The 27,124-nt window shown below is 33.1% G+C and overlaps 1 pseudogene; it reads left to right on the top strand.

Annotated features, from left to right (window-relative positions):
• The first annotated feature begins 13,012 nt into the window (after positions 1–13,012).
• Positions 13,013–24,325, top strand: LOC120280889 (annotated as a pseudogene).
• The last annotated feature ends 2,799 nt before the right edge of the window (positions 24,326–27,124 follow it).

Below are 27,124 nucleotides of genomic sequence, written 5' to 3'. Positions count from 1 at the left end.
AAAAGCCACTGAACTACTAAAGCTAAGTCTACTCTGCAGATAGGAAGAAGTAAAAAGTCCACTAAAATGGAGGTTTGACCTTATTGTAAGGAAACTTGATGACATGCGTTTTTACATCTTGATGACTCTAAATTTCCAACTGTAACTCATAGGTGAGGTGAACATTGAATCTTAAGAAGAAGATAAGTTGCCAATTAATTTCAGACAAAATTATTAGTGACTTGGCCATTAACCAAGACTACTACCTTGTGCCCATTAATCAAAATTGTAAGTTTCAATGTGGAGGGTAACTTTTTCTAGTAAAAGTGTGAAAATAGATTCTCAGAATGCCCTCATGATATGAACTCGGTCAACTCGTGATGCAACCCGTAACAAAACTAGCCTGGATTGTTTGCTAGTGCTAGCTTGGGAAGGAATCTCGACACATTGTTTGCTAGTGCTAGCTTGGGAAGGTTGTTCGATAAGTCGATGGTTGAGCACCACAGAAACTTTGATAAGCTTGAATAGTTTTCAAAGAACCAAAAGAGAATTCAAAAAGAATCTCACAATTTTCTGGTAAAAGGTAATTTGATTATTTTAGCCAAAAAGGCTTCTTACATATAGGATTCAATGAATTTTGGAAACTAATAAAATATCTAAATTAATGCCAAAATTTCTAAATTATTCAAATTAAGTATGGAAAATACTAATTTTTTGGCATGCAAGTCTTGTACTAATTTTTTGGCATGCAAGCATTAGAATATCCAAATTAAGGCAAACTAAATAAGGAATAAAATATAATTATTTTGCTAAAGTTGATTCCCTAATAAAGCTAAAAATGACCAGTAATCTTCAATTTTGATTTGTGACTTTTATGTTACATCCTTGAAGATTTCTTTCACAAAGTTGAATTTGAATGATAGATTTCCCACCATGTGACACACCTTCATCACCTTCAATGGGCCTCCACAAATTAGCTTGGGCCAAACCTATCTAACCAGCCTATTTAAAGCCTTCTTAAATTGCTTACTTCATGAACAAGTGGCCGAACCAATTGGAACTTCAATAGATGTTGTGATCATCATGTCCTCATCGCCTCAGTAACATCATCGAGGCTTTAGAAAGAGGGTGATTTGTCAGTTTCAAGAGAAGAACATGATCTGTCAATGGATCTGTCCTCATCAATATCCACCGAAAGGCACAAATATTGTGGCGATTTGTAGCAGTTTTCTAGCACAAATTAAGCATCACAATTATAGCATAGTCCCTTCTCTCAGCGAATGGCCATCTCTGTAAGGGTTAAGCATTTTGTTGTACATCGATGGATTTCAATTATGGATTTAGTTAGAGAGAGTTTAGAGTATTTGGTGGAGGTTAATTTGGTAAAGAAGATGGGATGATTATTTGGGATTTGATAAATTTGGATCAAAGTATTATGTGTATGGTAGCCACAAGAGGGTTTGAGAATGTAAAGTTCTCTTTGGACATCTTGGCGTAACCCTAAGAGGAAGTAATTGAGTAGATTATTGTTGTTGAGGCCTATTATTCGAGTGGGCAAAGACTTGAATTCACCTAGATAAGCATCAATAATGTTTTGTTGTTTCAACTTGTGCAATTGAGCTTTATGGCTGAAGAAATTTGAGGGGCTGAACCTTAGTTCAAAGGTTAAGTGAATCTCAGTGTACCATTGAAGCACTAGATTGGATATATAGAAAATGGCAATCATGAGCTTCTAATGTGAAGGTGTGCCATGGTAAGTAAAGAATTGTTCAATTTGGAGCATTTAACCTAAGACAATTTCACTAGTGAACAAAGGGATTTCAAGTTTGGAAAGTTAGTGAGTGAGGGTGTTGAAGGCTGTAGCAAGGAAAGAGGGTGATGTATTTGAGATGGTAGTGAGGGATGGGCTAGATTAATTGTCATGCCTAGATTTACAATCAAGCACATAACAACTGCCCAATAACCCAAGGAAATATGGGTCACACCTAGTTTTGAGCTACTACAAGGCTTATAAATACCTTTGGTATTCTCATACTAGATCAATAATAACAACCCGCATAAAGAACGTAATGAACTAGAAGATACACTAAGTATGGATATTCAAAACTCTGAAAGCAAAGAAGTGGAAAACATCAAATTTATAGACTAGTGGATCTAATCTATGCAATGAAGATGGTTTACAATATGCATAGGTAAACACAACTTAAAACAGGTAAACCTAGGTACGAATCTAGAAGATAACCCAACAACCTTGTATCGTATCTTGCCTCACAACAACTAAACCTAGAGAGAGATAAAGGAGAGATAAGTAACATAATTAGTCATTGAGTAGGGCAGCACATGCTAAAACAAATTAGAGAAATGTTAATATTCTAAAATATCATATGCACCAGCATTTAACACAAAATATGTGGATCAAAATGAAATGTAAGGAAAAAATAGTTCAAAACAAGCAAATAATGTTTAGGTAAAGAGTTTCATACCCTAATTAAATACCGATAGAAAGCAATGTACCAAATGCAATATACATTACCAAAACACAAGTTAAAATCCAATAAACATATGTCAAGCAAACAAACTTTAATGATATATACTTAGTATTGATTTACACAAATTTGTAAAAGATGTGAAACTCAAATCTCATAATCTCAAATCATGAGTTTGGCCCTGCTAAAAACTATCCAAAACATGGTATAGTTTTGGGTCTACCAAGGCATTGTTTTGTGTTTATAAATTATAGCCACCTTGGCGTTAGCCTCATATCCCCCATGTGGTGAAGCATATTGATTCAAAATATAGAGGTGCCCCTCCTATCCATTGGAGTATCTCCGCGTCAACCTATATGGAAAACAAAAACATACCTGTAGTTATCCATGCCACTTCTCGATAGGCCGGTCCATGGATAAACCTTTATTACAATAGGTCAAGTCCACAACTCAAGACCATGACTATTTAAGATATAACGCGTAATATGCATGTACTATACATTCGTAATCATATAATTGCCATTGACATCAGAGTTCAATATCATAATTCCAATAGATATATAATCAAGGTAAATAGTAAGTATAAATCAAGGATGGCAACTTAAAGTTCAATATCGAATGTAGCCTGAATATCAAAACCATTCAATTCATATCATAAAAATATGTGCCATAGGATTGAGAACCCCATTCAAATTAAATATCTCAACAACATGGTGCCAAGCCTTTTTGAAATCCCTATCTCATGTTATATATACCACATTTTGAAAACAACTTCTCCGGAGTGAATAGCGATAGTTTCAAAAGAGAATATTGAGCATACTTCTGAAATACATAAAAAACACATCTAAGTGAGTTTATTAACATCGTATAGCACCAAACAAGAAAACTAGGTTTATCAGTTATGAAACCTTGTGTGTATATATATAAAAATACAAAGCATTAATAAAGCATCTAATAAATTCAAACTATGCTATATAAATTAATGTCCCACTCACAACATGCCGGGGTTTGAGTTCTTGCTAATCCTTCATCACACACTTGCTCTTAACTGAGGTTTCACCACCAACACCACAATCATGAAAACAAAAGCAACAAGAAAATTAAGTTTCAACTAATAAAGTTGAATCATGCATTCTAGCCCCCAAATGTCATGCTTGATAGCTCTAAACTTGATCTAACTCAACATAACCAACATAGAGAATTCCAGAAACACTAGAACACACAAATCAACCCAAAAGGACACATTCCCAATGGTACTATAATAACCATGCCTCGCTATAGTAACCTTTCCTAAAAGATAAGGCATCGCATGAAAATTACAACCATTTTTCTACATGATTTTATAGAAAAACAAGAACTGTAGAGATATGATTCTGTGAAGATTTATTCTTACTACCATTTATTCTATGTACATAACTATAAATATTGATAGTCATACATATTAGGTGATTTTCTAAGACAAATGATTTAGCATTATTTTCTCCTTTATTGAAGCATCTAATTTGTATACATGCTTGTATATATTCAACATTAGATCAATGAAAATCTTCGTCTTCCCATAAATCTTTCAAGAACAATAAATTTTTAATTATTTGGGCTATCAAAAACACCCAAATTCCTTATTCAAAACTCAACAAATGAATCCCTAGAAGATATCGCATTCTACCCTCCTTAGAGAAATTTTGTCCTCAAAATTTCAGCTCACTTGACCCACTCAAAAGTTGAGGATACTACTTTCCCAAAACCTTTTATGGTCCTCATGTTAAATCTTTTACGTAAGCACTTTTCTAGAAAAACCTTGACTTCTCATTCTTCCTACCAATTGGTCTAAAATCGAGACAAAAATCATGGTGGAACAACTAGTTTGTGATATTGAAGAGTTACTCTTCTAGGGTTTGGAATAGGTGGCCATTATGTCGGCATGGTATGTGTATCTCAATTAAAGCACCAAATAATGAACCCCTTTTATTGGAAGGAAGATCTCAACACAAAATAAAAGGGAAGAAGGATGAAGAGAGAAGAAGCAAAGGAAGAAAAGACGAGGGAAAGAAAATGAAGAAAGATAATTGGGAAATAATTATTCTTCATTGTCCTCTTATCACATGAACCATATATATAGGGTTGTAAATGAACCAATGCATTTGTTAAAAGCTCAAAGGCTCTGCTCATTAAGAGCTCGGCTCGGCTTGTTTATTAAAGCTCATAAGGTAAACCAGCCGAGTTCGAACACCACCAAGCTCAGCTCGTTAAGGCTTGTGAACAACTCATTTATAATATCATTAAAAGTTCGCTTACAAGAATTGTTAAAATGCTCATTTATAGTATCATTAACAAGTTTATTTATAAAAATCATTAATAGAATTATTTATATACCATCAACAATCTCATTTATGTAAAGTATTTATAGAAACTTTTAAAGCAATATTAACATCTTCATCTATGGGATCATTAATAATAATGTATTGCAAAAATATTACACTAATGTTTAAATATAAATTTATGAAAAAATATTAATTTATAATTTTTATTATAAAATGGTTCAATATTAATTTTAAAACAATATTTTTTTAATAATAATAATTATGATGATGTATTAATTATGAAAAACAATGACCGATCGTTATCAAGAAAACGAGTTGAACCTAGGGGCTTTACTATTTATGAAGCTTGATGTAGGCTTGAGCTCGGATAAAGGAAGCTCGAGCTCAGTTAAAATAATGGCGAGCCGAGCTTGTACATGGCCAAGCTCTGCTCAGCTCATCTCGTTTACACCCTTATTAATATATAGCCAAATCATAGACCTTTTTATAGTAATAAATATGTTATCTAAATAACACTCTCTAGCTATCAATATAAGGTTTATCAAATCTTTCCACGTTTGGCAACAATGTCATAGATATTAATAACAAACTTGGCTTTGGACAAAATTACTAAAGTTGCTAGTTGCTTTTTACTTGATGACCTCTCATACAAAGAGGGCCTAATGGATTTGGTGTTGGGTTTGCAACATTTACTAAGCAAACTCAATTCAGTCTTCACTATACTATCTTGAGTTTGATAGGACTGGGTATTATTTTGTTACTAATTTACATAGGTTTTGACTTATAATTAGGCATTTATTCAGCTAGTGATGGAACCATATGGGCTATGAAGGATTTAGCCCCTCACCCTATTTTGGCATTGGCAAGAAGACAACCTCGTTGGAGTTTTGTCGAGGGTGGAAGCCACTTTCCCCTTCCTTTCCTCCACCTTTGCACCTTTGGCCTTGGCGAGAGAATAGCCTTACTGGATTTTTGCCGAGGAGGAAGCCCCCTCAAGAAATTTTAGGAAAGGGAGTACGGGTGTTCGAGAAAAGAGCACCGGCCTTAAGATTCCAAAAAAGATCTCTAGGAGGAGATTCAAGATCTACAGTTTGGGCAAAGCAATAGGGGAACTCAAAAGATGGGGTGATGCCCTTCCACTTCTTTGTCCAAATACTCCACTTAACCAGCATAATCATAACTCTAATTTAACTGAAAATAATGATTGTGTATGCCGCATAATCATAACTCCAAATGCTTCGATTGATGTTACTACTACATTTTTGAAAAGAATGATAGTGTATACCACATAATCATAACTCTAATTTAAATGTAAATAATTTTTAATTTCATTAAAAAAATCAAGAGTGACTTGTTGTGTGTAGCAAAACTAATAAAGAACCTAGAAGCCTCTGAATTAAGTAAAAGCTGAAGGCAGAATACCTTTACTAGATACTTAGCATTGTCCAAAAGTAGGTGTCATTACTTAACTTTTGTTGTGCCTCAAATTCAAAACTTATTTAATATATATATAAAACCTTGGATAGCCATCATCTGTTGTATATTATTCACACCATTCAATCTATAGTATACTTCAATTGTGAGGTGGTGTGTAAATATCATGGAGCTAGCATCTACTTGTTTTCAAGAAGTTGTTTTCTATGTTTGCATGATTTTCATTTTCCTGTTGCAGTTTTGGATATGTCAAACTGTAAAAATTTAATCTGCATATTATGCATACATTTGCCTAATTCTATTTTGTCATAATGAATGTAACATTAGCTTCTTTTGTAGCATCCAGATGCTTGAATACTCTTCCAACCATATTAACTCTGATCACCCAGAGAATTTTAGATTTTTCCAGACTTTAATCTTGATAGTGTTATAACTAGTACCACTGGTTTTACTTAGATCTCAAAGATTAACAGATTTGTTCAAGAAAATAGAGCCTTCGATAGCAACATATAGGAACTCATATGAGTATTTGGAGTAGATCAAGCCATAACCAAACTTGAAAACTAGTGTGCTAGTGTAGAACCTATAGGTGAACCCTAGGTATCCTATGGCTAGGTCTACCCTCATCGTCATATTGGTGACATATGTGTATTCAAATTGTGGTTGTTTTAATCAAAGTTATTTAATTACACTATTTTACATTGGAATTTATTTTTTTTGTTGGATGCAAATTTTACACTTTGCCTTTAACCATACTAGCTAATCTTGATTCCACCACTCTATTTAGCCTTAGATTGCATTCCTAAGTTAGCTAGGTTGATATGCATATATAGATGCATTGTCTAGAATATATGACATACAATAAAACACATTTTGAGACATAACAATCTATTAGTTCTTCCACATGTTCATCGGTAGCCTCACGAAGTGGCTCTGCCTACATTTTTTCCATAGTGCATTGTATTACACATCAACAACCGAGAGTGTAGGAACCTACAAGTCAACAAGAAATGCACCATTCTGATATATATATATATATATATATATATATATATATATATATATATATATATATATATATATATATAAAGTAGAGACCAGTTGGAGAAATATAGTAAACAATTGTTGCCTTCACTATAGTGTTTCAAAATCTAACTTAGTAGCTAAGCATTAGTCTTCAAGCTTCTTGCCCTTGTGTTGTCTTAATATCTACTACAAGGTCATCACCTACTATCATGGGAAGAATGTCTTCATCCACTTGTCGAACTTATGTTAAATGATCTAATTAATCTAGAGTAATAATGCAAGCTAATTCCTTGATAAGGTAAATTGATCACCTATGCTAATGTGCTATCCAGATTAGTATGAAAATTAACCCTATAACTGTGTCATTTGATGCCTTCTCTTTCTGTCATTTGATGTCTTCTCTTAATCTAATCATAGTATGCAATGATAATATGTTGAATAGTACTCCCCTTGCATACACATCATAAATGCGAGGGTTGCACAAGTAGTAAAGTGTACCCTAAGGTAGAGTAGTTAAATTCACAGGGACTAGCTCTCCTAGTATTAGTTCATCCTCTATCATCTAGCCGGTAGAATGGAATTTGGTACTATTAAACGTAAGTGAGAAAATCAAATACTAAGGTAGAGAGATGACAAGCTTAAGATAAAATCAGGAGATGGAGGGATGCCATAGGCTCACTCCTCTTAAGACAATTGCAAAGATTTCCTATATTGGCTTTTGGTATAACACTCTTGGACCATGGAGATTCATAGAGTAATTGACTCTTTGGTCCAGGAAATCAACCATAATCCTATACGGTAATAGATAATTATTTTATGATTGCATGACGCTCTATGAATCTCTTTATTAGTTTTAACCCTAATCCGAAGAGTTCGACACCATACAACTTACTTTAGGTGTGCACTCAATCCTTATCTTTTATGTGTGACCTAACATGATTGATTTTTCAATCCTAATCATGTCAATCAAATATGCAATTAAAGCTAATAGCCAATGTAATTGCAAGAATGAAACAACATAGAAGATTCACAAAATACTAATAGCCAATGTCTAAAAGTAAGAAAACAAAATACAATTATTCTTAAGATTCATAGCCCAAGGCACCGAATGGTGGTTTAGTTTCTTTGATTCAAAAATAATAACATACAATTTAAGATTAAAGACAAGAAGGAAATCATGATGAAAACTTCCTCAAGCTCCTCTCAATTGTTGCAATGGACTCCAATGATGGAGAATGCCAAATCGCCAATCGCTCGTCTCCAGACCACATGAGTAGCTTCAATCAATCATTGAATAATGACCTTTAGCTCTCCTTTCTACCTATTCTCCACCAAAAAATCCCCCTCAAAACCTAAATCTTGGGCATTTAAAAATAGGTTTGACTACTATACGACCATATTGAAGGTGTGTTTGAGGCCGTGCACTTTACTGGTGAAGTTTAAAACTTGAATTAGACAAAAATATAACAAATTGGGATTTACACAGCCTTCAGCACAACCGTGCTTGACTTTGCACTTTATTAACGAAGTTCAAAACACGAATTGAACAAAAATATCACAGTCTGGGATTTACACAGGCTTGAACACAAGCGTGTTTCTTACAAGTACGGGTGTGTAAGTAGCTGGCTACCTTTGCTTATTGAATGTCTCTTTTCTATAATCTACACTAGCTAAAGCATGCATGTTCTTCTTTCTGCTAGGTTGTGTAAGAAGAAAACTAGATTGTGTTACACTTTGCACTCAAATTTCCGGTTACTATAATCTACACGGTCTAAGCACACCCATGTTTTTCTTTGGTGTGCTATTTTCTCTCTTGTTTAGCTCCGATTCATTCATATTTTGCTTCTTTTGTCCTAAAAACTATATATTCATTTAATAAAGCACAAAATACCCAAAGAAGCACTAAAAAATATAATAAGTTACTCAAGAAGGCATGCTAAGTTCATGCAAAATACATATAAACATTATGTACATTATGCATTCATCATTGAATGTTAGCCACAAATATAATATCTTCCGTTGTTTTCATCATCTCCTCTAGAAGTACCATCTTATAAAAGTAGGTTCGCATCTTTCTCCTACCTCATGTCATAACTACACCATGATATAGTTCCATGGGTTAAAAAGCAGGAAGTGCCTCCATAACAACTACATCTTCAATGTGTTAAGCAGTTTGGTTACAAAGGCTACTCATTGATTTTAGTTAGAAGTAAGTAGGAGCAACTCAAATATATTGTGACAATACATCTACAATTGCTATTACAAGAAACCCAATACCGCATGGAAGTTCTAAACACATTGATATAAGGTTTCATTTTATAAAAAAAAACTAATATCAAATGGAGTGATCAATCTAGAGTATTGCAATACTAGAGAGGAGTTAGCAGATATAATGACTAAGGCTTTACCATCTCAGAAGCATAACTATTTGTGAACTCTCCTTGTTGTTTGTAGCTTCCATTTAAGGGGAGTGATGGTGTTGATTGCAAGCATATATGCATGGGCACATAGTTTTATGTAGATCCCCATCTATTTTGAATAATATTAAATTACATGTTGAGCGTGAGATATTGAGCTTTCACTACTTCCTCTCCATTATATCGAGTTTATATATTCTTCTTCTTTGAAAGGTCATATAGTCATGCATGAAGTATCTCAAAATTGAATAATATATTGAGAGACTTGTCATGCATATAGTCTCTCAATTCTTTTTTAAGGTTGCGTACTGAAGTTTTAATCTCTAGCGCAAATGAAATTTTCATTTGATTGCTTACACTTTGGTTGGAACCCATTTGTTCTTAATGAAAACACTTTTAGTCAACAATAGTAGTTAAAATTAAAAGATATTGGCTCTAATTGCCAACACTTAGGAGGACACTCTAAAGGCCATATTTGACAAAGATCTTCAATTCCTTTGGAACCAATACAATAATCTCGAAGATGATGCATTCAAGATCTATCTTCTCTTTTTGGATACTCCTAAGAAGATCTCAACTATTAGTACCTATAAAAAAAATAATAACTTTTACATAATGTGAAATAAAGTCTCCTCAATTCCTATGCTCTTAGATGCACTATATACCTATAACCCTTGGTGATTATCCTCTAAGAAAGTCTTGTGAAAGAATTATTTAACCAATTCCTAATGATACTTACATAGTGTTTGGATCTAAAAGTTGGAGGGAAAGTAAGGGAAGGGAAATTAATGGAAAAGAAAGGAAGGGTTGACCTTTATTTGGATAATCAAATTTTAACGAGGAAAGGAGAGGAAGGGTAGTTTGATAATCTTGTTTGGTTAAAGAAGCGAAAGGAAAGGAAATGATATATAATAATATGATTCACTAATTATACCTTATAAAAAATTAAGAATATTGAAGTTTTTTTAAGTTATAATTTTTTTTTTGAAGATTCATCCTCCCTCTGCACCCCAAATCTGAGCCCAAAGAAAGTGAGGTTTCAGAGTGTTTAAGAGAATTAGAGTCAACCCTTCCTTTCCTTTCATTAAATTAAAAAAAAAATCTATCCAAATAAGGGAATGGTTCACCTTGACCCTCCTTAACCCTCGCTTTCCTTTACTTTCCCTCTTGAGCCCTTAATCCAAACATAACATTATGCTCTTTGGCCATTCTAGATTTGTCATTAGACACTAAGCTAACAATCCTCTTCCATATATATATATATATATATATATATATATATATATATATATATATATATATATATATATTCACATGTCTATGAAAGAGTGACTCATTTCTTAAGCAACTAGTTAGGTATAGCTATTGTCAGCATCTCTTAATCTAGTAGGGAGGATTGGCCACTACTTATATGCACATGGACTCTCCATCAATTAGCCGATATAGGACTAATTTTGGGTTCATTACATGGCACCCCGATCGAAGCCTGACGCTCTCGTCAAGACCAACGCAAAGCTAGCTAGCCTAGATGCTTGCTAAGTCCAAGTTCATTTGGGGGCCCATGATGAAGGATCCCATCGCAAAGCCATCTAGCCCTTAACCTGTGCACAGGCTAGGGGACCTTAGTTCAAAGCCATCCAACCTTCTCCCATCCCTTGGGCCTCAACAAGAAACCAGCCAACCAGGGCTCCACACTTCATTTTAATGAAAACACTAATGTTGCACATACAAGTGGATCTGCACCCCAAAAGACCAGCCTCGTAGGGAGGCTAGTCACCATTTATATGCACATGGACTCTCCATCAATTAGCCAATGTGAACTAATTTTAGTTTCATTACAACTATGTGTAGATCTTCCATTACCTAATTTGTTCCAACTTCATCTAATAGTTTAAAAGAACGAAAACTATTAGGCAGTGTTTGGATGGGGGTAATGGTTTCCCCCTTGTGGGAACCATTACCCATTCCCATGTTTGGCCAATTTTTTAGGGTAATAATCATTACTCATGGGGGTTACCATTAACCCCCCATGGGTAATGATCCATTCCCCCCAAATTGGGGGGAATGAAAATTGATTGAAGGTAATGGGTATAAAATACCCATTTTATAAATATATCAATATTAAAGTAATTAATATTTAAATATAATAATCATATAATTATATTAAATAAATAAATATATTTAATATAAATGTATTAATATTAAAATAATTAATAGTTAATTATAATAATCATATAATAATTATAATAAATATTTATTTTAAATATAAATGTATTAAATATTTAAATAATTAATATTTAATTATAATAATCATATAATAATTTTATTAAATAAATATTTATTTCAAAAATAAGTCATAAAATAATTAATAAGTAATTTAAATAATTAATAAGTAATTTAAATAATTAATTATAATAATTAAAATTTATTTAAAATATTTTATAAACAACAAAATTGATTTATTTATATTAAGGGCATAAAGGTAATTTTACATCATATCTTTTCATTATTTTTTCAATTCCCAATAAATTACTCTTCTATTTTTTCCATTCCATACCTCTTCAACCAAACACCTTTTTCATTACCATCTCATACCCATTCCTTTCCCTCCTCCTTCATTACTTCATTCTTTCTAATTCCATTACAGTAATCCAAACACACACTTAAAAGATATCTTTTAAATAAAGTAACTGTTTGTTTTATTGTTATTAAAAACTCTATGAGCATGTTTGAACAAACTTCCAAGAAATCAAAAATTTCTGATTTTGCTATTGATTTAGATAAACTTTTATGTAAAGGCATATGAGTTTGATTTTTTTTTTTTATTGATAAAATACTTTCAGAGAAAAAACAAAATTTTGTCAAGGCACTCATAGCCTAGTGGCATCGGTCCCTTACACCTAAAAATAATCCCAAGTTCAACTTCTCGGTGGTGCAAAGGTGGGACACATGATAACTCAACGTCCATTGAATTCGGTAGCTCAATGGCTTGCCCACTTATTAAAAATTCTTACACCTTCATTAACCTAAACCCCAAATTCTAAAATCTAATAATAATAAAATTAAATATCTAAACATAAAAGCAATCAAACTTCACTTACGCAAAAATATTATTATTATTATTATGTGAAAGTAAAAAGCATGTAGTTATGAATGTTTCTGGATCAGTTTGGGATGATGGATCATGAAAGGCAATTTAACTCAATTAAATCGCATTATATATATATATATAGCCGAATATCTTCAAATCGGGTCGGATCTAAGAAACACGCAATCCGAATCCGCAATCATTTGTAGCTTGTTAAATTGTCTCGCTCTTTAGAAGCACGCGCTCACTTCTTCTCTTCGAGTCTTTTACTCTTCTTCGTCGTTGACGACCATGGGGATCTCCAGGCCACCCTCATCCTCCATCGATCCAGAGCTCGCACTCTCCTTCAACTTCTCCGATGTTAGTTTCTATATTGATCCATCTTTTTTTGGTTTTGCTTCTTTTCCAATTGCTTCCGTTGATCTCATGAATCTCTGTTCTTTCTTGTTTTGCAGACTGTTTTCTCTTACAACGAGAGGTTGGCTAGGGTTAGGGTTCGTTGTGTGATGAGTTTTCTTTTTTAGCTATGTAGGTTGATTGGGATGGATGAATTGTTGGTTTTGTTGATTGATTTTGATGAAGAGATGTGGCTCTGTATGCTCTTGGGGTTGGAGCTTGCGGTGGAGATGCTTTGGATGAGAAGGAGCTCAAGTATGTATACCATCAGGATGGGCAGCCCTTCATTCAGGTGGACTTCTTTATTTCCTCTTTACTAGTACAGTTTCCTCTAATTTTGGTATGATGCCTGGCATGTCAAGCTTGAAATTGAAGTCTTTGATGGAAATTGAGGCTTCTTGTAAATTGGCATTTTGATTTTGGGGTTATCCAAATCACTCAAATTAACCATCATGTGGTGCATTTTTTTTCTAATTAGTATGATATGTTGTATGTAATGCCTGTAAATGTTGCTTGATTGTTTGTTAGGTTTATGTAATGGTATTTTGGGGATGTATTGTATGTAATGCATGATAGAAAAGGAAAGAAGACTGCAGGGCTTCTTTGGGAGAAGGAATTTTGGATTCTTTGTGGTCTCTTCTAGCTATGATGTGGAATTTTTTCACTTTGGTCAGTATTAGAAGGAGCTTAAGTCTCATTGATAGGGTTTGTTCCTAAGTTCAAAGGATAGGCAATATCTCTGGAGTATTCTTCTTAATGATAGTGGATGCTAGTTTCGGCATGCCCACGGAAGTAAGTCAGGGTTGGGCGAACCACATATTACTAAACCACATATTTGTCTTATGGTTTTGCTGCTATCTATTCTTCTATGTCTATATACTTGTCCTAGATTGTGAATGTGAGCATTGCTAGCACCTGTCACTTTTTCTTTGGGTTGTGATTGCCAGAGATGATCAAATTGAGGTTACAACAATTCCAAATATTGTTACATGTTAAGTTAGAAGTTGAAGTCTGTTTTTCTTGGTTTTTCCTCTTTGCTAGTACTTCCTCTTCTAGTTTTGAGCATGATGCTTTGCATTTTAAGCTGGAAATTGAATCCTTTGATGGAAAATGGAAATTCTTGTTACTCATTTTGGTCAATGTAGTTGGAAATTATTCTAAACATTGTTGCTTGTGATTTTGTTAGACATCATGCTGTATAAAGTTGATATTTACATCTCGACCAGTTATAATATTTGCTTAGGCTTGTATGACAAACACTAAGTTTGGACAAAGTGCAAGACTTAGTGGTAGAATACGAACAGGGAGGAGAGGCTGAGTTCTAAAGTAATGAACTTACCTTGCTTCCATTAACACCTATAGAGGAACATAATTGGCCATGTGGTGTCAGTCTTCAATTTCCCATAGTCTTAGTATATGTCAATGAGACAGGTGTGCTATGGTGAGATGTATGAGAAAAGGCTTATAGGATTATAATTCAGCATGATCAGTGCAATTAATATCACAAACTTAAGGGAAAATAGTTGTACAAAATTATTGTCTATGAAGAAGATGATATTGACATGGAATTTAATGAAGGAGAACAAGCAAGTGTTGGGAATAATTTTGCAAGAACTACACCAGCTTTGTTTGTGTCCTCTAAGTGCACTAGCTAGAGTCCTCTGTTAAGAGCCTTAGCCTGAAATCCAGTCATTGGTTGAGATGGCAGGGAAGTATACTTCTCTTCCTTTGGTCATGTTCCTCCCTGGTTCTGGAGAACATATGTTGACAGCCAAGGGTGAGACCTGTCCTTGAGAGCCTTAGCCTGTTTCCCTTTGTAAAATTCAGCTTACCCTTATATTCACAGTGTCAAGGGAAACAGGCTGAATTGTACAAAGGTTGATAAACTTGTGTTTATCCACTAAAATATTTGTCTACAAGCATGTTTTAGTGAAAACTATAAACATGGCCCTTATAGGAAATGGGAAATCTATCCAGACTATACAAATTTGGAAGATTCTACTATGAAACTTGTTGACATGACATGGAGCTCATGGGACGAAGATGTTTTTGAGTTTGACAAGGGTGATGAAAGATAATCTATTTGGTTACTTAATTACTTTAATGTTTATGTGTTTTTATATGTTATGCATCAAAACATCTTTAAAGTTTGCTTAATTACTTTTAGAATTTTAATTTTAATGTTATTTTCATATTAAATGTTATGCTTATGCATTTTTGGATATAATTGGTAATCTAAGAACATCTTTTTCTTTTGAATTAGTATTTAAGTTTTATAATTTTGTATGTATTTTATATAACCAACTCAGATGTAATTTTCAATGGTATCTTGACTCGAACTAATCATACCAACTAAGCCTACCCCGACCATATTGGATGCAATACAAGCATCATTTCTTGTATGCGTACCCGTTTTGTGACTCGGATCGTACTGTGTTTCAAGTAACTATGGTTCTAATTAAGTAAAAGTCTAAAACAGAGTCATACTTAAATACAAAATTAGAGATGGCAATTGGTAGGGTATGGATAGGGTATGTCAAAATCCTTACCCGTACTCGTAACCCTACCCTATACCCGTGCTTTCTAGGGTAAAAAAAATCTATACCCTTACCTGTACCCACTTACCCGTTGTTCAAATTATTGAATTATATTTAAATACTAGGAATAATAATAATAATAATAATTCATAATTCATTACAATACCATATTTAAACACATGTCCATAAATTCAAAATTACATAACAAGTAATAAAAAATAATATATATATATATATATATATATAAATTCTAAATAGATGAGTTATCGAGTTTAGGAAATTAGGTTTTAAGCAAAGCCCTAATTTCCTAAACTCAGTAACTCATCTATATATAATTTATATATATATGAGGGTACGAGTTTTACCCGTACGCTCTTCAACATGTAAGAGTACGGGTAAGAGTATGGGTAGGGTAGGGGCATGCCCTTATTCGACCCGTACCCACTCAAAAAATAACAGGTAATGCCCTTACCCATACCCGTACCCGGTCAAAGAGGGTAATACCCTCTTTGCGGGTATACCTGTCGGGTAGGGTACAAATTGCCATCTTTTTAGAAAATATAATAGTGTTAAGGTCTAAGATACTGAATTAACTACAATAGATTCAAGCTAGATCTCAGCTGTCTTGTTAGCAATTTGTTAGCAGCTCCTCTACCAAATTAACTACGTTAGTTGTCACTTTTCTTTTTCCCTTGAACAAACCTTACAATAACATCCTCAACATCCTCATTGTTTTTCTTTTGGTTTACTCAATTTAGTCAGATTTAGTCAATGCAGAGATCATTTGCTATTGTAATTGAAATAAGATGTGAGCTTGGTGAGAAGATTATACCACCCAACTAACACTCTAAATTAAGTGAGTGAATGTAAAGATTGGTTAATTAAAAAGCTTGATCTCATTCTTGTCTATCATTTTCATCTTTGTGCTCCTTTCTCCTCTGTCTCTTTATTCATAGTGGACATCCAAATGATCTGCCAATTTGTCCTCAAGTTTCTCATTAGTGATGGAATTCCCTTGATGTATGGTCCTGCATTTTATGTTGTCAAGAATTTGAATTAGCCTATTAGTCATATGATTTTTTAGAACTTAGTTTCCATGTTTTTTTAATAATCAGGGCAAGATTTAATTCTTTTAAATTGATGGTTGAAAGACCAAATGGTAAATTTGCATTTCATTTTTTGGGCCTTTCCACATAAACCTGGTTTTGATTTTGTCCAGAATGTGATACAGCAGGTAAGATGTAGAATGACCTCTGCTTATAGAGAGAAAAGGGAGTGCCATTAACAATTCTAGTCTTCCCTGATTGAGAGAAATTAACTGCTCCAAGCGGCTGTTATCAATGCCTGCCTACAATTTTTGTTGAGCCTTCTGTCATTTTGGCTTTGACTTTTCCTTTTGATTCACTTATGCTTAGACCTAGCTTTTGTGGGAAGAATCAAATATTATTTTCCCATTTTTTATGTAAAGAATCTAAGTCATCCTAACATATGTTAAAGCCTTTAATTGCAGGTTCTGCCTACTTTTGGTGCTACGTTTATTTATCGAAATAAACAAAGCCTTGAAGTTGTGCCTGAGCTTACAGTAAGTCCTAAATTTGTTTGAGTCCTTTTTGTAACATATAATCTATTTATCTTATGACATCTTATGGCCATAACTTTACTTTTCTGAGTTTTCTCTATAGCTTCTCATGGTCAGAAGTGAAAGTCTCACCAATATTTTCTTGGCAGTTTTGACCCAACTCTGCTGCTTCATGGTCAACAATACCTGGAGATCTACAAGCCTTTCCCTTCTAATTGTTGTGTAAGAAATTCAATTGTACCATTGCCAGGCTCTTAAACAATGTCTTTTTTCTTTCTAGACCTTGTCTGCATCCATAGCTGCTTTACTTTATGCTTCTTAACATATTCTATATAATAGTGAGTTTTCATTTAGATAATTTTTTTTTATTACTCATTTGATTTTTATTTTTTCTTTTTTTTGACCAAAATTCAATTCAAACATTTTATCTAAAAAAAAGAAAAAAAAATCTTCGCCCTCTTCGCTCATTCACCTTAGAAAATGAAAATAGAGGAAAAAGGAATCAATGATCGATCTCTATTTTTATAAATTGTAATTTGTTTTTTAATTACAAGAGTATATAAGCAAATAAAAACACTTTGTAGGGGTACACAAGCAAATGTGATTTTTATGAGGATATATTTGCAATTACTCACTTTTGAGGGGTATATGAACACTTTCTCTTATAATAACAATAAAGCCTTAAACAAGTTAATTTATTGCATTCCTTGTCATAAGAAATGTGCTAAGCATGAATGTTGTCTGATAAATGAGTGCTAAGCTTGCAATGTATAAAACTTGGTGTAGTGAAATTGTCAATTGGGAATATTCAATTCAGTTTAGTAGGTCTTCAACTTGATGTTCAATGGGTTTCTATCAGTTAATATATTTGCATTTGAGGGTATAGTAAATAAATTGATTAGGTTTAGATATCATCATGCTGACAGCTTGGTTTTGTTAGTGTTACAGTGTGGGTGGGTTAAATTTGCATTCTTGAAAGCTGGTTACACTTTGCTTTTAGAAAAATTATCTGTCCTTTTCTAGGTTCTCAAATTGATCTTCATACCAAAAGGGATATAAAACAATATATATTTGGAGCCTTTGCAGGAGCTTGACTCTATTTGAACTTAAGCAATGTAAACAAATGATAAATGCTGTAGAGAATAGAGGTAGGACATGTTTCAGTAAAAAGAAATCGAAGTTATAGTTTGTCAAACAAGTCTGAAGAAGCATATGGTTCAGAAAATAATAGAAACATAGATATCTAGGAAATCATGCATAAATATGACTATTCTTTATGTTTGAACGTTGTAATGGACCATCTTTTGGCTTTTCAGTATACATAGAAGAAATACCTTGTGGAATTTAGGCTTATGGTGATTTTTACAAAAGGTGCTTTAATATTGTACATGAATTTCGGTGTTGTCTAAGTTGAGAATCCATGTAGCTTCCTTCTTCATTTGTCCTATATGCCACTTGATATTCCTCTTCCTCTAATTCCCTGCAAATACAAAGGGCACACCATTCTTATACCCATTTTAAATGGAATAAACATTGGTGCAGTCACGATCGTGTGGTTTAGGGATTCTGACTGATTATTTGTCAAGAACTTTTAGGGTTCTTTTTTTGCTCATTGCCAGCTGCACTTAATTCTTCTCTTCAGATTTTAGTTTGATTTTTGGGAGTTTTAACATTCGATTTTTCTGTGCAGATCCAAAATAAAGTTGTTATTGCAGGTCTGCATGACAAAGGTTTGTATTTATATAAGCCTTGTTTTTCTGTAGCACTCACTCACACATACACATACACATACACATACACATGTGCATGCACGCCTGAGTGCACACAGTGGATACTATGGTCTTTTTTTTTTATCATATATCTTTAGGTAAAGCTGCCATAATTGAGGTTCAAACAACCAGTTATGATAAGAATTCTGGAGAAGCCTTGTGCATGAATAGGTTAGTATTTTTAACTTGTTCAGTTCATAAAGTTAATAGAGTGCAAAATAAGAACCTTTCCTTCAATGGCTTCTTATCTGCAGGAATACAATTTATTTGCGTGGTGCTGGTGGTTTCTCCAAGTCTTCTAAACCATATTCATATGCTAATTATCAGCCAACCAGATTTCTCCGGTTAAGATTCCAAATTCTAAACCTACCTTTGTTTACGAGGACATTACCCAACAATCCCAGGCATGTCATCTTTCTTTGTTGTGATGTTTACTGTATATGTTATTTGTTAGCAATTAATACTTATTACCATTTCTAACTTGCCAAATATTATTTTCACAGTCTTTGTCAGGGCATTTTTAATGGTTAGACTATCTAAAAATTCGATGCCTATGCCATCTCATCAATCTATTAAACTGTTATCTATCAAACTATATCCAATTATAGTTATATTATAATATAAGACTCACAATCATTTCACTCATCATTTCCATTATTCATAATATATTTTATAATAAATATTTATCTAATAAATTTTTTTTAATAAAAAAATTAGTTAATATATCCAAACAATTATTTATTAATTATAATTAATTAATAAAATATATTATTGAAATATTTAAAAGGATATACACAATAATTACTTACCAGTTGAAAATATATTAATTAAACAAAAAATATTTAATGAAAATAATTAGTTAATATATCTTAAAATTTTAGTTATCTAACAAATGATAATTCATTATTTAATAAAAATAATTGTTTATGCATTTTATAACAAAAATAATTAGTTAATTAAAAAAAAATTGTTGGGCCCAAAGTTTAGCGATTGGTGGGGGCATTGAACGCACAATGGCCACCTTTAGGGCTCCAGTGGTGAGCTCCTTATGGAGCGCTTAGTGTTAAAGCGCTCAATGAGCCATTGAAGTTACTTGCTGTCGCCCTTATGTATCAGTTTGTGATTTTTATTAATTTGAGTTACAAGAACAATTATGTGTCAAACATGCGTTCAACTTTATGCTGGAAATAAGTGATAAATCAAATGCTATCCAATATAAATAATGAATGTGATAATAGGTGCAAGTCAGGATAGTACTGTTATGGCTGGACTGAAGTAATGTTTGCTGGAGAACCCTCTCTTCTACAGAATGTTTTCTGAGCACTATCTTTTATTCTACCTAGGGGGAAAGGATTGAAGTTCCAATAAAAGAGGTTATACACCTTTTAACCATCATATCAACATTAGTGTCTCTTGATTTTCTCCATTTTGATTTCTCTTTTGTACTTTATAAGTATTTTGTTGAAGTAATATCACAAATAAGGCCTCTTAACATTGTGGTAGAATTTGGAAGAAAAGTGAGATGCTTCCTTCCATGTGCAGTTTGTTGACTCTCCTATTATTTGAGCAACTAATAGTGCCAGATCAGTTGATTTAGTAAATATAGATTTGAACATGCAAGATTGGGGCTCTCATTCAATCAACTTAAGCTTTTGTATTGAATTGGATCTAGATAATATATGTATTGAATAGGATATCAAAGCTAGTTTGTTTAGTTTGTCTGCAACTTGGCTAATTAAACTAACACGTATCAAGGGAGTGTACTAGAGTAACTAATAGTGGCATATCATTTAATTTTGGTAAATATGAATCTGAATATATAAGTCTAGCTCTCTTATCATAGCCGCTTAAGCTTTTTGGTTGTTCTCCTTCAGATCATCATAGGTGCAGCTACAAGGAATACCTTGTTCATCTACTAAATCCCAAAGTCAATGACAAATATTTTGAAATAATTTGGAAAATTGTGTAGGTCATGTGATTTTAGTGTCCATTTTCCATTCATATGATTACCTGGAATATGTGATGTATTTCATAGAATAAGTTTCAATTGACCACTCAATAAGTAAACTTTCATGCACTCTTCTTGATTAAATTGGCTCAAGTTTTTGGTATTGACTGATGATTAGATTCATCACATATTTTTGATGCTTAAATACTAAATAATAGGCCGTTTATCAGAATAATGATCTTGAAATCATTATGCTTCATTGCCTCCCTTTTTCCACAAGTTAGGTTATTGGCTGTGTTACTAGATCTAGCTTCATGATGTTGAGGTCCTTGCACAATGGTGCATTTTGTTGATTAGACTTGGTTTTATCAACATGGTTACAAATCAGTGTGGTTTTCCAACATTACTGTTGTATTAGTAAAGTGTCCTGCTATCCATGGATTGCATGCTCACCTCTTTAGTGCTCTGTTGAGAGCCCACGGTCCAACAATGACCATTTTCCAGACTTTAGTTGATCTTGCTATAGATGCAACATAATTTTATGTATATGTTGCGCAACTATTTGATTTCCACAGTATCAACTTCAGTCAAAATTCACTTTTGGGTGTTGAAAGTTGAAAGTGATTTCTTTTATAGAACTATGTGATTCCATACAATCTTCTCTGCTTTTTAGTTCCTATGTCAGCATACATTTTGTCAAAAGTGAATGTTTTTGTGGAAAAAAAGAAGAATAAAGATAGGATGATATTTGGTAGGCCTCCTTATTTCTCTGTTCTTCATACCCTAGACGTTTTTCATGTGACTTTCTCCATTTGGACATTTTTAAGTTTGAGATCTTGACATTAGTGTTATTAAAAGATTAAAAAGCGCTTGCCCAGGCACCCTGGCGAGGTGAGGCTATGACGCCTTATAACCATCTAGACGAGGTGTTGTCAAAGAAATGCTTCCTAGGCGAGCGCCTCAACCTAAGCGCAAGGCAAAAAAGACAAGAACAATGTTGCTTTTGTTAGTTTTCTCCTTTTTTACATATTTTTAAATGCTTTTTAGGAAATTATATTAAAGAGTAATAAATATACTTTTATAAAGGAAATGTAAATAATTATACTTGGGAAGTGTAATAATTATGAGGAGGGATTTTCTATTTTTCTTTTTAACAAAAGTGAGGCAAGAAGAGGAATATAGATATATTTTTTACGAGAAATAATGTTTAGGTGATAATTCTAAATTAGGTCTTGCATACTAAATTTGAAAGTTTAGATTGTTTTTTGTGGTTTTAGGTTTTTGTTTTTTTTTTGGCCTTCAATATTCTAGTAGATGATTAGTATATTAATATTAAGTTCACTCTTATGCAATTTTCAATGTTTATATATATATATATATATATATATATATTTTACTTTTTCTTTTAATAGCACTTTATGTCGCCAGGCAGCACCTCAAGAGATTTACATTCTTATCGCCTTAAGGGCACCTAGCACTTTTTAATTACACTGCTTGATAGCATAAGCTACTGCAATGTCGTGAGGTACACACACCTTGAGATAATGCAAATAAAACCCGGATAATTGACTCAAGGAATGATAGCATGCCAAACCATATACAATAAAGCAGAGACCTAAACAGCATAACAGCTAAGACATCAATCTGAATACTCCCCTTTGATGCTTTGCTTTTGAAAATTCGTGAGAATTCTAGAGTATGGAAAGCTTTGCTTGAATAGTGGTTATTAATATATCCACTAGTTGATCTTAGGTCTTCACACACCCTACTTTAACTTCATTATCCTACACTTCTCAAATGAAATTGATATCAATCATGATGTGCTTTTGCACAGTAATGATTGATTGAATTGTTATGGGTTTATCTGCCAAGGGGCAATGATTTATATTAGGCTTGCTTCGAGTCTTCTAAATTTCACCATAATATTTGGTCTTCTGTGATTTCTTACTTGATGCCCAGAAAAATATGATCCTAGGGGAAAATGTATAGCTTGCCATACTTTTATCATCAGCAGTTTCAACCTGAACATTCTTATCTTTGTTTTCCTTCAAACAAGATGCAACATTTCTTGGTGCCTTGGTTGTACCTTAAGTACTCGTTTGCCCAAAAATTGATCATTCTTGGTTTATGCATGAATTGTGCTAACGAGCTTGAACTGTATGTAGTATTTCCCATTGTATTTGTGAAGTATGGCAAATTTCGAATACAAGCTTCTACATAAGGAGGCATCAGTTCTTCAGTTTCTTACTATCATCTTCCTTTTTATTATTATTCTATTCACCACGAAAGATGCTCTGGCCAATTCACATATTTCAATTCCTTTTTTCATTTTTTTACCAACACATATCCCTGTTATAAATTTCTTATGAATAACAGAGTGCATATTCATGTAATAATTATGTGCAGGCGCTTATTTACAGGCTATCTGGTGACTATAACCCATTACATTCAGATCCAATGGTTGCAAAGAATGCGGGGTGAGTGTCTAAGATCTTAATTTGTTATGAGAGTTTACCTGTCAAACAATTTTGCAGAATATGAATACCAAATAATTCCTAAATTCTAAAGAATAGTTTGCACTGATTGACATGGGAGATGTTTGGTTTTTAACCTTTTCTAGACAAGAATATATCAAGAATGTTTTATCATTTGTTGTTACTCCCCTGCCAAGAATCCACAATTAACTGCACTTAAACTGCAAGCTCCGCATTGTTTTAAATGGCAAGACTATTATTCTCAGCTACATTTTTTTTTTAATCAACAGGAGGCATCATTAGTTATCAAATGTGATTGATATTTTTGCCACCATTTCTGAATGATTGACAGGTTTTCCCGTCCAATTCTTCATGGCCTGTGCTCCCTTGGGATTGCAGTTAGAGCTGTCATTAAGTTCTGCTGCAATGGAGAACCAACCTGGGTGAAAAGCATTTTCGGGCGATTCCTTTTGCATGTCTATCCAGGAGAGACTTTAATCACTGAAATGTGGCTTCAAGGCACAAAGTAAGATCAATGTTTTCATACATTCTTAATCTGTCTTTAAATTTCACTTCTTCAATATCAAGAACTAACCCTGAAAGTTCATATGCACAGGGGTGATATATCAAACAAAGGTGAAAAGAAAGAAACCGGCCAGTGCTGTCTGGCTATGTAATTCTCAAGCATATTCCCTCATCCTTGTAAATCATGGAAAGGTTATAAGAAGCAAAGCTGGTGTTTGTGCATAAGTTGGTGGCCTCATTTGGGGTGAATAATGTGAATTTTACAGTATTTTGTATGTTATCATTGGCTAAGAATTTGATTGGCTTGTTACATACAATAATGTCAATCTAATATAGTGTTGTACCATGGCTGGATTTTTCCTTTCTTTCCATTAAAATCTGCTAAATATTTATGTATGTCTGCATGTATATATTATTAAAATTATGATTTTTTATTTTTATGATACATATTTTATTGGGAAAATTAGCAAAAGAAAAACCTTAAAAATTTGAGGGCACGTTCAGGCTTTCTTTATTTTACTTCATTTGCTCAAATTGAATTTTGAGGTTTATCATTTCTTTATAGTCAAACTTTCTCTCAACTTTGAGCATGATTTATATCTATAGAGGTTATTATTTCATAACCTTGTAGATAAATTTTATCCTCGTATACGTAGTACTATTGCAAATTTTTAAAATGAAGCCATATTGAAATTTAAAAGTTGAATTTGAAATGTTTTCATCGTTCTTTTCTCATTTCAATTTAAGTTAGTAATAAAAATCAGTTGTGTACAAAAAAGTGCTTAATATGGAAAGTGCTTAATTGGAGATTTTAATGTTGTGGTTGATATGAGTGGACATAAGGGTGGTCCACATTTTTACTATTCTCATAAAGCCTGTTTGTTTTCTAATTTTATTTCTAAAAATAATCTTTTTGATGTGGGTTTTATTAGTTAGGATTTTAGTTGCTGTAACAATCAAACTAGTTTAGCTAGGCACTAGGCCATGCTTGATCGGTGCCTGGTCAATTCCTATTGGTCTTCGAATTTTGATTCATATTTTGTCAAACGTCTTTTGTAAACGTTTTCAGATCATGCTCCTATTCATCTCATTGCTTTTACTCACGGATTTTCCAAAAAATTCTACTTTCTGTTTTGATATGCTTGATTTTTTGGGTTGTCATGATGTTGTTAAAAATGTTGACCCCGCCCTTAATTAAAGCTTGCCTTAGTTGCTAATCATACTTACTTTCCCCTTAATCTTTTTTTGGCTGGTTGTTTTGAAAAACTTGCAAAGGAGGAAAACATGGAGGGATTCTAGGATTTCAGTCCCATCTTTGTCTCCTGGCATTATTTCCTCATCCCTTGCATTATCACTACCCTTCCTTGCTTCCTTCCACCCTCTAACCTCACTCCCCTCTCCATTGAAGCCTTAAGAGTGAAGCACCTCACCGGAGCACTGTAGCGGCGGTGATCAAACCGGGGAGGAGCTCTTCAACTCGTCAACAACTCAGAGGTATTTGCTGAAGGGTGTTCACCTTGTCCGGAAGCTAATCTCCCTCTCATGCATGATGGTGGTTGTCTTGTTGCTTATGTTTGCATGAAGTTGTTGGTTGATATTTTTTCTTGGTGCTTATCCTTGCATGAAAACCCTCTCCTTATGCATGCATTCATCTACTACTTGTGCTAGGAGATTTATTTCCATCCTTGTTTCTCTCACTTATTGTCCTTGTTCCTATTAATCATTCTATGTTCCCTTCCCACATCATTGTTATTACCACTAGTATTAGTTTTTATGTTAGATCTACTTGTAGATACTTTCATATTGTTGTTGTTTTAATGGGGTATTTTTTTAGACTAGCTTAGCATGAACTTTTTGTGCTTGAACTCTTCCAAATATTCATGTATATTTGGTTGGTTTTTCCTTGGATTTTTAGGACCACCTTGAGCATCATCTTGGATCTCTTTTTGAATTTAGGATAACCAAGTAAGTAATCCCTTAAACTCTTATATTTAAATTTTTGTTGTTTTTGGTTTATTTTCATGTAAAAATTTCTGAAATTTTGTTTGCATTTATTCTTTAAAAATTATTGTGGGAATGCCATCTATTTATGTCTTGTGTTTTTTTAAGGAAGAGAAGTTTCTATACTTAGTTGGAACCATAGAGCTATTATTTGCCAAAACTTATATATGTTATTTCCTTGTTACTTCCAAATATTTGGCAAAGTAATTATCCTTTTTGTAACATTGTTTATTCCTAATAGCAAAAACTTAAGATTTTTTAAGTGCTTAAATCCTTGGTCCACCTAACATCAACTTGAATTACCTATATATTATTTGGGTTATACATTTATCCCTTAAATATCCATTTGCCTTTATGTCCTTGCCTATCTCCTTCCTAAAATTTTTAACATCCTTGTTTTGACAATATTTCCTTTGAAATTATTTTTCTAGCTATTTTGGTTTAGGTGGGCCATTTTTCTTCAATTGATGAGATACATTAGACCTTGTATTTTTACAAATTTTTAGTATATTATTGTATTAATGCATTTCTTCCTTGAGATTGGTGAATAATTATTTATTGGTTTCACTATTATTTATACTTGTGTTATTTTATTTTTTATTTTTGTAAATCTTTTATTTTCTTGAATTTTGGGAAAATACTTGTGAAATATTGTTATTATTTCTCCAAAGTGAGAACCAGGCTTAGGCTTGGAAAGTGAGTATTTCCTTTTACATTATTTATTTATCTGTTTATTTATTTATTTACTTTATTTTATTAGATGAATATTTTTGGAAAATACTTGTGAATATTACGTATTCTTGGCTTGGAATTATGTCCGAATTTTTGGTCTCCAAATGAACAATATGCAACCACTATCGGGTGGGGGTTAAACCCGACCTTGTCGACAAGTAATTTTTGGAAAATGAGGCATGAGTTTCGCTTTGCAGTGTCCATTCGGTGAAATAATCAGCGACCACATGTCATTCGATCTCGGTTCACGAGGGTAAATAAATGATTTCGATTATTTGACTTTCGGTCGTCACTGAGGGTAAACAAATGACCTTGGGCACTTTCAGTGAATTTGGAGTCATACTTTGGATATTGTATTTATTGTTTTACCTTTGATTTTGTTTACACTATTTTGTGCTATTGCATTATTTTT

The sequence above is a fragment of the Dioscorea cayenensis genome, chromosome 2 (genome assembly GCF_009730915.1).
Source record: "Dioscorea cayenensis subsp. rotundata cultivar TDr96_F1 chromosome 2, TDr96_F1_v2_PseudoChromosome.rev07_lg8_w22 25.fasta, whole genome shotgun sequence".
Classification (NCBI taxonomy): Eukaryota; Viridiplantae; Streptophyta; class Magnoliopsida; order Dioscoreales; family Dioscoreaceae; genus Dioscorea; species Dioscorea cayenensis.
The sequence above is the reverse complement of the archived record's forward strand: the minus strand, read 5'-3'. Positions and strand labels throughout refer to the sequence as shown.